Source organism: Pelodiscus sinensis, chromosome 4 (assembly GCF_052426305.1).
Source record: "Pelodiscus sinensis isolate ZL-2025 chromosome 4, ASM5242630v1, whole genome shotgun sequence".
NCBI classification, from domain to species: domain Eukaryota; kingdom Metazoa; phylum Chordata; order Testudines; family Trionychidae; genus Pelodiscus; species Pelodiscus sinensis.
In genome coordinates, this window is record NC_143055.1 from 91,583,535 (window position 1) to 91,597,354 (window position 13,820).

General features: G+C 42.1%; 1 long non-coding RNA gene across 1 annotated transcript; it reads right to left on the minus strand.

Annotated features, from left to right (window-relative positions):
• Positions 1–9,172: 9,172 nt before the first annotated feature.
• On the minus strand, positions 9,173–12,677 carry LOC142829419 (uncharacterized). Its single transcript, XR_016349348.1, has 3 exons — positions 12,356–12,677; positions 11,961–12,076; positions 9,173–9,597 (listed from the first exon to the last, which is right to left on the minus strand). It is a non-coding gene; the product is annotated as an uncharacterized LOC142829419 (long non-coding RNA).
• Between the last annotated feature and the right edge of the window lie 1,143 nt (positions 12,678–13,820).

The window sequence follows — 13,820 nt, forward strand, 5'->3', positions numbered from 1 at the left end:
TTAAAATAACAGCTCTTATTTCGAAATAACTTTCCTAGCGTCTACACAGCCAAACTGCTATTTCGAAATAAATTCGAAATAGCGGAGCGCTTATTTGGAATTTGGTAAACCTCATTCCATGAGGAATAATGCCAAATTGGAAATAGCTATTTCGAAATAAGTGCTGTGTAGACACTTATATCGAAATAGGGAGCCTCCAGCCTCCCCAGGGTGCCCTGGTGGCCACTCCAGCCTCAACCAAGAACACTTCTCTCCCTCCACCCTTCCCCAGAGCGCTTAAAGGGGTAGACTCTGGCCACAGTGCCTGTGCCAGCTCCAAGACTGCCAGCCCAGAGCCAGCAGTCACTGCCCCTGACCCAGTGGCCCCAAAATATAAGCCAGCAAGCCAGTGCCAGCCAGCCCTCCACCGCTCCCCAGGAGCAGTCTGCCAGCTCCCAGAAGCCTGCAAGGCCCAGAGAAGGTGGGTGCCTTCCTGGTCCAGAGTGGAGATCATGGACCTTATTCAGGTTTGGGGGAGATGCCCCCAACGTTCATGATCTCCACACCAGACGGAGGAACGCGGCCGTCTATGGCAGGATAGCAGCCAGCCTGGCCACCAAAGGCCACATGTGAACCCAGAAGCAGGTTTGCATGACAATCAATTTGGCCTGGCAAGACCCCCAACCCTTGAGCTTCCCCTCCATTTTCTTCCCCCTTCCAAGCTCCCTCCTCTCAGGCTTCCCTCTCCCACTCTCTCTTCTCCCCTCTCCCACCTCCTTTCCCCAGTCTCACCAGAGTTTCATTCCCTTCCCCCTCCCCAGTTTTGTTAAATAAAGAGAGTTTGTGTTCATGAAAATACAGTAGAGTCTCGATTTTCCGACCTTCACTTATCCAACATTCTGTTTTATCCAATGGTGCCACCTGTCACGTGACGGCGCCGCCTGTCACGTGACGGCGCTGCCTGTCACGTGACGGCGCCGCCTGTCACGTGACAGCAAGGGGCTCCAGGGACATTTCATACCACAATGGCTTTGCTTTCCCTTTTTCCAGGGCTGGGCAAGAGCTCTGGTTGGCAGGTCTGCAGGAGCTCTCCTCAGCCCAACATGCAGCGCGGGCTCGGCAACCTTACCTCCCCATCCCACATCTAGGGCAGCTCACGCCCACGGTGCAGGCTCGCCCAGCGCTCAGGTATGCTGGACCCGTGCCCCACTCAGGGCCCTATCCTGGCTGTTCTGTCGCGTTAGCGGCTCCGCTTTTAGGAGTGCGCCTGGACCCCCTTCCCCCTTCCAAAACTTTGCAGGCTGGGGTGGGGGGAGAATGGAGGGAGTTGTCCCCCTGTGGAGTGAGCCCAGCTCCTGGCCGGAGCAAGCAGGAAGTCCGGGTTGAGGCAGGAAGGGAAGAGGGGGGTGGGTGGCGCCACCGGGCTGAAGAGAGGCAGAAGCACTGTGGCCTTGGGCATGTCTGGGAAGCCCAGGGGAGGAGGGAGGAAGAGGAAGGGGGAGGATGTGGCCCCTCACGAGGATGCAGCATCCAGAATCCATCGGGGAGGGGGCAGGCGCACGCCAACTGCCCCCGAGCTCGCCTGGGAGGCCCCCCCCTCAGCCACGGCTGCTGCTATCATTGCTGCTCCACTCCCGCCCCTTGGCCAGAGCGCACCAGGCCCCCGCCCCACCACGAGCCAGTGCCATTCCTATTATTTGACATTTCTGGTTATCCAACCATCCTCTGGTCCCATTTAGGTTGGATAACTGAGACTTTACTGTACATGTATTTCATTTGACATCAAGAAGGGGAGTTAGGGAGGGGTAAGTGGAAGGACTTGAGGGAGGAATGAGGCACAAGCCCCCAGTGAGGCAGACCAGGGAGGCTCTTAGTGCTCCTCAGGGTGGAAGCTCTCCCACAGAGCCTCCTGGATACTGACAGCCCCCTGATGGATGTCCCAGATGGCAGCCTGCAGAAAGTGCAGCCAGGCTCACAGCAACATGTCCAAGAGAAGCACCAGAGTGCCCAGGGGCAGCTCTGGCTCCATGTTGCAGAGTGCTGTGGTGTCCCGAGTGAGGGCAACCAGAGCATGCAGAAACAAAATGCTTTGCTGTCCCTCATCGAGGTAGACAAGCAAGCAGAGAAACCTTAGAACTGGCTGTCCAGGGCGGTGGGAGGTCCCTTAAAGCACAGACCTCAGATACTGTGTGGGGCTGCTGCCTGAGGCTAAGTCCTGACCGGGTGCCCTGCTGGCACTGGTTCCGGACAGCCTTAAATGCGATTCAGAGTCCATTCAGTGTGAATGCGCTATTTCAAAATGAACTTTGTATGTAGATGCGTTATTTCGAAATAAGCTATTTAGAAATAACTATTTCGAAATAACACGGTAGTGTAGACATACCCTCTGAGAATGGAAATCTTACAAAAAGTGAAATGGAAGTACTCACCTGCAATCCTTCTCCTTATGACTTCAACATAAGTTGTAATGGATGGGTGGCCTGATTTTCAGCATAATAAGGCAATACAGTACTGAACTACTGTATATATGACTGATCATTAATTCATTTCTTATGTGACAATAAATATTCAAAGGCTATATATAAGGCCCCCCATTAATTGTGCAGGAAGATGAATTACGCCATGGTATTTATATCAAAACCAGTTTCGCCAGCTGTCGGAGATTAATGGGGAAAAGATTGAGAAGTGCTAATGAATTTGTCACACCTATTGATGAAAAATGACTCGGGCGATGACAATTATTTTCTAAGGAAGATAAGTAATAAATATGAATGTTACCTTTTGAACGAAACGCAAACCTTTAATTCTGAAATGAGGAAAGAGGCAGACATATGAATTGAAAACTAAGGCAAGTTTTCTCCTTTGTTTGTTGGTTTGGTAAGAAAAATTGCACAGTAAAGGAGCTCCTTCTTAGAGCTATGTGCATAGGCTTACATGTACTCATTTAAATGCAAGTCTGTTTAGGATCCTTTTCAAGGGTTTTTTTTCTCTGCTTTGTCAAATGTAACTTGAAATCCAACCAAAGCAGATAGGTCAATATGTACTGGGTGGTTAGGAGAAAGAAAATACTAGTACCATAGCCCCTCTTCACCTTTCTTAAATGGCCAGAGCGCACTTCCATTTTGGTTTACAGATGTAGTTTATTTTTATTTTTAAATCAGAGCAATCAGAATAGAATTCCTGGATCCAAAATATATATATAAAAAAACTATACTCTGTCCCTTTAAAAACTATGAGAATCTTCCATCAAGAAAGCAGAGATTGGTAATTCAGCACTGAATTCATACCAAGATGCTAATTTTCCAAGCAAGTCAGTCCTGAGCATTTTACTTTCTTCTTTTTGATTTTGCTAATTATTACATTAAAAATTATTAATAGTATTACCTTAGCACCTAAGAGACCCATATTTTATGTCAATTTTTCATCAGAATGTTTTAGATTGTCTGTCTTTCATTAATTTATTTTAGATTCACATGTATTACCCCAGTGTACAACTTCACTCCCCAAACTTTCCTCATACAGTAGACTTCCGATAATCCAGAACCTATGGGACCTAGGTGGTGCCGGATTATCAGATATGCTGGAGTATCAGGAGGTACTATAAGATGGTTATGTATGTACTGTATACAGTATAGACTGTATATAAAGTGTTCTTAACCCTTTTTATTGTACATACAGTATACAGTATACAGGCAGTCCCCGGGTTACATGGATCCGACTTACAAACTGGGTGAGGCAACCCCGCACTAGCTGCTTACCCCCAGCAGACCAGGGAGACGCGAAGCCATCACGCCAGCGGGCCCCCCCCCCCCCCCAGCAGACCAGGGAGACACGGAGCGGCTTTTCTCACCAGACACCTCAGCTTGAGAATAAAGGACTGAGGGAAGTGAGGTGTGGGAGAATAAAACTGAGCTCTGGAGAAATGTTTGGCTAGAGTTTCCCCTACAATATGTACCAGTTCTGACTTACATACAAATTCAACTTAAGAACAAACCTACAGTCCTTATCTTGTACGTAACCCGGGGACTGCCTGTACTATAATGTTTTAGTTTTTTTAACCCTTTTTTACCCTTTTCGCTCAGTTCAGCTGCTGCCGCTGTTACCTTGTGACTCATTTTTTGCCGAAGCTCAGTCACTAGGCCACTTTGATGCCGAACTATCAGGAGTGCCGGACTATTGGATGACGGACTATTGGAGTTTTACTGTATATAACAATCCAATGATCAAGAGCGCTTGTTTTTCCAATTGTTTAAAGTTTTAAATTACCAGTAATTTCTCTAATTTTGAATTTGTTGCCTTCCAACACAGGCATTCCTAAACTAGGGTCTAATCATGGAGACAGTCTCACCAGATTCCTAGGCATGACGGAGAAAACCTAAGAACAGACTTTCCTCAGGAATTCAGTATGTCAGATGCAATGTTTCTTCATGATTTGGAGGCCTCTCCCTAATGATCCCATTTCTTCAGATTCTTACTACCATACTGTCCTAGTTAAGTATAGGTGGTGGCATAATAATACTACAAAAAGATATACAATGTCTACTTTGCTGTTAAAAGGGGAGTTACAGTATGGTATTTACTGCATTTTAAAAACAAATTGGCTGCCATTCTTGGCATAGGTACCGAAAACATAACTATGAAGCAGTTATTTACAAATGATATTTGTCATGTTATGCTGCCATAACACAACAAATATTATGGCTCAATATAACTAATTCTGCCTTCAGGTAGGCAAATAGCTAAATATTCTCTGGAGATTTCCAATGTGGTGTAATTTTCACCATCAAAGATGAAAGCGTTTATTCTGTGCTGTTTGCCCAAAAAACAAAAAAACCTCCTTAGTGATACAGCTCCTATTATTTAGCTCTCATTCAATGACGAGAAACTAGAATTAAAAATCATGTTTTTCTGCACAGATATTTCAATTATTTCATTTGATTCAAAATGTGCCTTGGGTATTCTGAAAGAAAATTAACAAATAGAACAACAGTGTTTGGAAAACTTCCATTGGAGGGACAGGGCTGCAGGGTTTCTAACAGAACTTGGGTATACAGTTAAATACATTTCCTGCTAAAATTCATTTGACTTTTGACCTGTGAAGAGAATAGGGAAATAGTTCTGTCTCTCATAAGAAAAGATAATGTACAGTGGCCAAAACACAACCCAGAGCTATAAACCATGAAGAAGCCAAACACTCTCCGTGATTTGCAGTATGTTGTCAACTCCAATTCTCCAGGTCAAACAGCAAATAAATTAAATGCAAGAAACTAATAGCCCTCATTGGTTTCCTGTAACTAAAAGCTGTCTAGTATGAAACAATATTATACATATATATGGCTGCTTTTCATCCTAGACAACATTACAATAATAAAATGGCACTGAAATGGGGCCACCTCTGAGGCAGAAAATGGAAACCAATGGACAAACAAAACACTGTATACCAACATGGAGAAAGGAAATCCTGCTCAAAGAAATGAGAGCAAACTCCTGCCCTTTCAAAAGGTGTCTTATGGCCTTTAATGTCAGCAGAAAGGGTCTCAGCTTTTGAGGTCCCATTTGAAAGACCGACATGCAGTAATATGTACAGAGTACCTTGAAGGGTACGTCTACACAGCAACATTATTTCAAAATAACTTAGTCCATGTGTACACGGCAGGAAGTTATTTCAAAATAAGGTCGATATACTGTCAAGCCGGAGGACTTCTTACTCCAACTCCTGCAACCCTCATTGTACGAGGAATAAGGGAAGTCGGAAGAAAAGTGGTGCTCTGTTTCAAAAGAAGTGCTGTGTAGACACTCCCAATTTCAAAATAATCTATTTCAAAATAAGCTACGCAATTGATGTACCTTAATTTGTGTATCTTATTTCAAGTTAAGCCCTACAGTGTAGACATGCCTGAAGAGATGAATCAGTGACTCAACCTTTTCCAGATGCTAAGCTGTGACTTCAGGACGTGTAGGTATTTCAAAGCTGAAGTGCACTATCCTTTCTGTGGACTATGTAAGTAGACTCTCTCTCTCTCTCTCATTCTGTTCTAATTGAATAGCAAAAACTAAGCAGTAATTCCAGCCAGCTCCTACCGTGCCATTTGAATCAATTTTCATCACATTATCACCCCTAGCAGTGATAGAAATATTAATGATTTCTTGAAGGGAGTATTGTATTTAAATATTTCAAACCTCTTGGCTTGTTGTGTGCCAATGAGAGGGAAACATATTGACTTGAAGCTACAGCTAATGCTGGGTTTTATAAATATTCTGTCAGACAAATAATGGCTCTCAATAGATTCCAATATGATGTACAATTCTCAAGCAAACACTATATTGCCGAGAGGCCCAAAGGAAACTGCCATCACAATACCATAGACTGAATAATGGGATTTTTTAAAAAGTTTATCTTGCCTACCACAGAAGCTGAGCAACAGAGTAGATGGCTCAGCATGCCCTGAGTAGAATGTAGATTGATTCATCAGATTCATTGAAATGCCAGCACCTCTGAGTAAAAGACTGCTACATAAAAGGACAAAGTTTGCTGGTGATTCCATTAGACAACAAAGCAGCAGAGAAAATGCTTTTAAAGACTGATCTTGCTGACACTTGGAAACATATGTCCATGTGGCTCAAAACAGCAGCTGGGGAGCCTACATACGCAAACACTGTATTGGAATCTATACATTACACAGCACTATGTATTTATGTCTCTAAGACCTGAATACATAAATATGCTCTTTTCTGTCTGATCCTTTACACTGAAAAGACCATGGCTATAGTGAGAAATGTAAATGTAAAAATAGATTAGTGTACTTCTATTGTCTTACAATTATCTGGCAACTAGAGGGGGTTATACACAATTCACAACAAATAATTTATTTAGTTAATTTACCCCCTTTTCAGCTCATTAATTGTTTGCAGACTGTGTTTTATGAATATGCTCCCTACTTGTAATGGTTCAACTAATATCACATGATTGTGTGTGGAAAAAAAATTCAGCCTATGCATTGCTTACTAATTTTACAACTCTCCCTTACAGTATTAAACTTCAGAAGTCAAGCTATGTGATTGGTCAGATAAATCATGTGGCATTGTTTCTGTTTCCTGACAGACTGACCTAAAGCTTATAAATAAATCATAGGGGCTCTGATTCTCTCAGAGAGACCATTCAGAGAAGGTGGCATCTCGTCACTGAGGAAAATGCTGCTGCTGGCACCACCTACAAAACTGTACTATTTGGTCTACAGGCCTTCAAAGCAATATTAATTTCCACTGGCATGTAAACATGATGTTTGTAGGGTATTGTAACCCTTCTACAACTCCATAGACTCTATGACTTTCCAATAGATCTAGTCTTGAATTTCTGGACCTTTACTTCACCAGACCAAAATCTCTCCAGAGATTTTAAACAGAAGCTATATAAAACAAAAGTTAAAGATGCTAAGGCTGCTTGAGCTGTTAAAGCTTTGGTCAGGTGTCCCTGTGCTTTTTTAATGGGAAAGGGGGTGCTGAAGTAATATTATGGTTATAGTCACACTGTCCTTAAGAACATAAAAGCAGCTATACTGGGTCAGACCAAAGGTCCATCTACCCCAGTATCCTGTCTTCTGACAGTGGCCACTGCCAGATGCCCTAGAGGGAGTGAACAGAACAGGAAATCAACAAGTGATCCCTCTCTTGTCACCCATTTCAGCCTCTGACAAACAGGAGCTAGGGACACCATTCCTACCCACCATTGCTCATAAGTATTGATGGACCTAACCTCCATGAATTTATCTAGTTCTTTTTAGAACCCTGTTAAAGTCCTGGTCTTCACAACATCCTTTGGCCAGAAGTTCCATAGGTTGACTGTTTGAGGCGTGAAGAAAAACTTCCTTTTGTTTGTTTTAAACCTGTTACCTATTAATTTCATTTGGTGATTCCTAGTTGTTATGTTATGAAAACAAATAACTTTTCCTTAATCACTTTTTCCATACTTGTAGACTTCTATAATATACTCCCTTAGTCTTTTCTTTTCTAGCTGAAAAGTCCCGGTCTTTTTAATCTTTTTTCATGTGGCACTTGTTCTAAACCCCTAATCATTTTTGTTGCCCTTTTCTGAACCTTTTTGCAATGCCAAGATATCTTTTTTGAGATTAGGTGACCACATCTGTATGCAGTATTTAAGATATGGGCATACCATGGATTTATATAGAAGCAATATGACATTCTCTGCCTTATTCTCTCTCTCTTTTTAAATGATTCCTAATATTCTGTTTGCTTTTTTGACTGTCACTGCACATTGAGTGGATGTTTTCAGAGAACTATCTGCAATGACTCCAAGGTCTTGCTCTTGAGTGGTAACAGCTAAATTAGTCCTCATCATTTTGTATGCATAGTTGGGATTACTTTGCATTTAAGAACATTAAAATTAATTTGTCATTTTGTTGCTCAATCACCTTCTGCAAGGCAGCTTACCCCTTTGTTGAAGCATAGACCAAAATTATATCTTTTCAGGAGTTTTCACAATGGCATTACTCCGAGTTAATTCTCAGAACTATTGAGATGTCAAACCCTAAAAGTAATCATCAAGACAGTTCCCATCAAGCTTCAGAGAAAGAATTTTTAGAAAACAAAACCAATACTATTTACAGTAATTTTGTCTGTATTAAGTATTTGAACACTTAAGAGTTTATAAACACAAGGTATTAGGCAGTAAACCTATTGGTGTTCTCTGTATAGATTTCTTCATTTTGTTGCTATTACATATAACTTATGTAAATCAGGAGTGGGCAATAAGCAGCGCATGGGTCAGATGAGGTTCACCAGGGCTAGCCCTTCACAGGGTGTCAGATACTCTATTTAACAGGCTACCACTTCCTGTAGGTCCCATTAGTCCTGAACAGAGAACTGTGTCCAACAGGAGCTGTGAACAGCCATACCGTGGACACACAGGTGAATAAAGCATCTGATAACCTGCCAGGGGCTAACTCTGGTGAACCACATCCACCCTGTAGGACGCTTATGCCTAGCTTTTTGCAGCCAGCCGCAATTACTGTCCCTGAGCTAACAGCCAACACAGTCTTCAAATTCCAGCACAATTGGGAATGTTCAGCCTGCATGCAAAAGTCATCCTAGTATTGGGATACTGCTTCCACAGTGGAACAACCTTTGGTCCTGTATCGATCAACCACTGAATAAACCAGGCTGGCCAGCTCCCATATTTACAACCTCGCCTCTTTGAGTGCCACGTAACAGTTTTCAGAAGGTGAATGTGTGGAATATGCAAGACCGCTCTCCCACAATGAAAAACTTTTGAACAGTTTCAGAAATAGCTAGTAACTATAACTAGTTGCCGCTTTACCCTATTTCTGGATGCTTCTGATGTCTTTAATTAGAATTAAGGACTAAACTAATGTTCATATCTCCTCCCTCCCACTTCTCTCCCTTTCTTTGGGCATAACAAAAAATCAAATACTGTAGTATAAGCATATGGGTTTTATACATACCTTTGGAAAACTAGTACAATCACACACACCATGCAGATACTAGCAGTGAGGAAGAATCTTAGCATGTTGCATTCCAACAAATGACTTTTTACTGATGATTTGCCATCTTCTTCAGGAGCAGTTGCTTCTGTAAAATATTCTAAAGCCAAGTTGTTTTGATTAGCTTGGTAAGTTTCTTCTCACTGATTGGAGAACTCAGCTTTCTGATGCAGATACACCTGCACATTCAAAATTTACTTTTATCAATATTCTAGAATATTCACTTAAAATTCACTACTGTGGTGAGCATTTCTGCCAGTAAACTATGCTTATATATTCATAGAAAGCAAACACAAAGGGAGCAGGCAAACATAGTCAAAGTCCATTTGTTCAAGTTTTTTTTTTAATATCCACCCAGTCCCCCAATTATATACTTTTACCAAGTACACAGAAATCAAAGATCCAAATCTATATATAGCTGTAGCTGTCTTTGTTGGGATGAAAAGGTAGCAGTCTGGAAAGATGACTATGTCTAGCTCAAGTGCAAATAATGCAGCAATCCAAAAATCCCAGGCAGCTAAGCAGCTAGCTTCCAGAAATCTCTACAGCTTTCTAACTAAAAATATGACACAGAAAAATGTACCAGAAAAGTAAGTTGGCTCAAATTTTTAAAAGGAAACACTCTACACAGGTTTCTCACTAATGCTTTCACAGTACAGTGGCTACTCCACTATTGGGACACTTTCTGTAGATTAAAAACCCTCAGCCTCAGTTAAGGAAAGTATGATTTGCCATCAGTTTACCTGGAGTAGGGGAATTGCTTCTAGACCTCTTATTTTCATCTCCAGTTTTCTTCTTTGCTGCCTGCCCCCTTCCCATCATGCTGATGGCAGAAAAACTGCACTTTCTTTTAGTTAGAGTGGTATATTTAACATGCATAATTTAAATCAGGGGTTTTCAAACTCTGGGTCGTGGCTTGTAAGGGCAAGCTACTAGCTGGCTGCGAGACACATGGTTTACCTGTGCCTCCACAGTACGGGTGATGGCAGCTCCCACTGGCCACAGATTGTCGTTCCCAGCCAATGGGAACTGTGGGAAGTCGTGCAGACCGGGACACCACTTAAGTGACAGGAAGGAAGCATGGCAGCAAAAGAGGAGCCTTTGTTATCATCCAGAAGTATAAATCTACAAAGTATGAACCTGAAAATGTATGGTTCTGAAAATTGTGCACACTATTCCACATTTGCTTGATATGCATCCTGAAGTCCCAATCTACTTCCCACTGATTTCAACAGGAGCTGGACCATTCCCTAATTCTGTATTGGAGTTGTGTAAATGAAAATATACACCATCTTAATAGTGGCGGGCAAGGAGTTAAGCAAGGCATTCCTCAATCCATGAGAAAATCATAATAGTTGGGATAGAAGGACCAGATACCCCAGTATTATTGGCATAGTCCCAATATAGGGTTGCCAGCTGTCTAAATTGCACAAACCCAAACATCTTTGCCCCACCCATTTATTTATTCATCCTTGTCCTGCCCCTTCTCTGAGTCCCTGGCCCATGCTCACTACCACTTCTCTCCCTCTGTTGTTCAACCTACCCCACCCTCACCCACTTTCACCAGGCTAGGGAAGGGGATTGAGGTGGAGGAGGGGTACAGGCTCTGGATGTGGCCAAGGGATTTAGAGTGTGGGAGCGAGCTCCAGGCTGAGCCTGAGTATGGGGGCTGAGGTGCAAGAGATGGTGTGGGAGGGATTATAGGCTCTAGGAAGGAGTTTGGGTGTGGAGAACTCAGAGCTGTGGGAGGAGATGGGGAGCAGGATAGGGTATGGGATGCAAGCTCTGGCTGGGCAGCACTTACCGTACAAACACTGTTACCACAGCTCCTATTTCCCATGGTTCCCCATTCTTGGCCAATAGGAGCTGCAGAGTTAACAAATGGGGCAGAGGCAGTGCACAGAGACCCTCTGGCCACACTCCACCTAGGAGCCGTGGCCCAATATTAGGGGCTTTGTCTTAATGAGTAACTCATCTCTCCCCGCTCTCATAACATTCTAATTTTTCATACTTGACATCTGGTCACCCTAAGCAGGGGGAGAAAATGTCCATCTATAAGAAAAGAAATATTGAACTAGAGCAAAACTTTATTGCATTTTTGTACAGCAGGGCAGCACCTACCACAATGGGGCCCTGATCCCGCTGAGGTTTCTAGGCTCTTCTGCAATTTTAATAATAATAAAAATGACTATTGCTGCTAGTAATTCTTTAAAATCACAGTACTCTAAAAGCTGCCAATGGTTAAATAGTGAATGCTTTCCCATTAGTTAAAGAAGTCATCAGAAATCAGACAGCAAAAGATGTGGGGATGACCTTTCTCTCCCATCCTACCGTTTTGACAAACAACAGTGAGATTAAGCACAAGTACTTATGTTAATTAAACAGGGAGGGCAGCACAATCACTATATTTCCGGTCTCTGAAGCCAAACACATCACAGTGCTTAAATAATTGAACTGTCTCACCTTGTGCAGTCAAGCTAAATTCCAACAGAAGTAATTAATCTTCATATGGTCTTTATCCCCTGCCTTGAGTCTACTTGTACTCTGAACCAAAGAAAAGCAATTCCATGTGCTTCTATCTGAAAGAAAAAAAAAAGTGGTGAAAAAATAGCTTGTGGTTTAAATTACATCACTGGATCACTTCAAGAGACACGTCATTCCATTTATACATTTATAAATTGGTTAACAAGGTATGGTGACATGGAAGCTAAGAGACGTATGAATCCTTGTATTTTTAATAATTTCTAAATTAAACTGCTCTCAATTTGTCCTTTTCTACAATTATTCTGAATATTACATATCTTCACATTAGTGTTGCTTTATGTCTCCAACCAAACAAATAATCAACACAGAATTACCTAGGAAAACCTTTGCTGCAGAGTGTAACAATCATCACGAAATCCACCATCCTATTGTTCTTGACAATTTGGATTCGTGCACTTCCCACAGCTCTAACCTGGCACAATAGGCTCCTTTTAACTTTTACTTTCTCTTAGAAAAGATGAATCATAAACTTTAATGAGTGAAGAGGCACCCAAAGTAGCGCTACTGTGAAGTTGGGGATGGGAGAGAGAAAGCAACAGCTTTCAAACTTGCCACTCCAGCTTTGAATCATTCCTCCCACCACTCCTCATAGTCAGCCTGGTTTCCATTATTGTTATAAAAGTTAAATCTGGAGCACAGTACACTCCCAATTTAACGTTTTTATGCACAGTCCAGCTGCCGGTTTGAAGCTTCAGGGAACGGGGGGGGGGGGGGGGGTGTCAGCAGACTATGACAAAAGATTCGCGTGAAGAAAAAAAATAAATTTTCCACCACCCAAGGTGTATACTAATATACCAGTAAAACATGCCCCAGAGTATCCTAATGCTTTAATATTAAACACTATGCACCATGAGCATCAAAGCCTGTACACTGTAACAAAGCTTTCCCCGGTCTGACCAATGCCCTAGTACTTAGCTTTACTCATTTTTCATATTTTCCATTAAGGAACTGCTTGGAATACAGAAATCTTTCCAAAGTGCATTGCTGCCCTCTAGAGTTGTAATAAAGATCTTTTCAACAAGCACAAAAAAACAGCTGAGAATCATCCCTTGTATCCAGTAGCTTTGATCCGATTTCTATAGTGTCTCTTGTATTTATTCTCTGGACTGAAAGGCTCTTCATATAGAGCAGCTGTCTGGTTAACTGATAATCATTGTGGCATGCCATCCAAATGCATGACCTGCGCTGTGATTACAAAACAAAATAGAAATTTTTCTTGAGCAAGGGAAGCTTCCCCTTTATAAATTAAGCCATCTCTCCCAGGAGAGACACAAAATAAGGAATGCTTCATATAACCTTTAAAATCCTGTTTGGGAGGCTCACTCAGAAGACATTTACTGAAAAGCCAGGCTCAAGGAAATCAATGTTTGGTCTGACAGGCATTCGTCTGCCAGACAAATGTATTTGGTTTTAGATCATCCTTTAATCTTAACCCTGGGAATAGACCTTACACTGACATGCCTGAAAATAATATTACTCGTGCTGTGTCTAGGCTATAGTTTGATGATAACATTACTCAAATAATTTACTATGAACAAAGAACATAACTGGCGTGAGTATTGTTAAAATGCTACCTGCTAGTGCTCTCTTGCTGATCACCTATAAAGACATAATGTACGATTTATAAAAGAGCGTTCATTTTCTGTAGCAAAGGATTCTAATCAGCAGCTTTCCTCAGCTTTAAAAAATGCAGCAACACAAATACAGCCAACTTCCTTTTTCTTTTCCCTTTTGCCCCCCCCCCCCCATCTTAAAAAATAATATTTTCTAACAACCTCC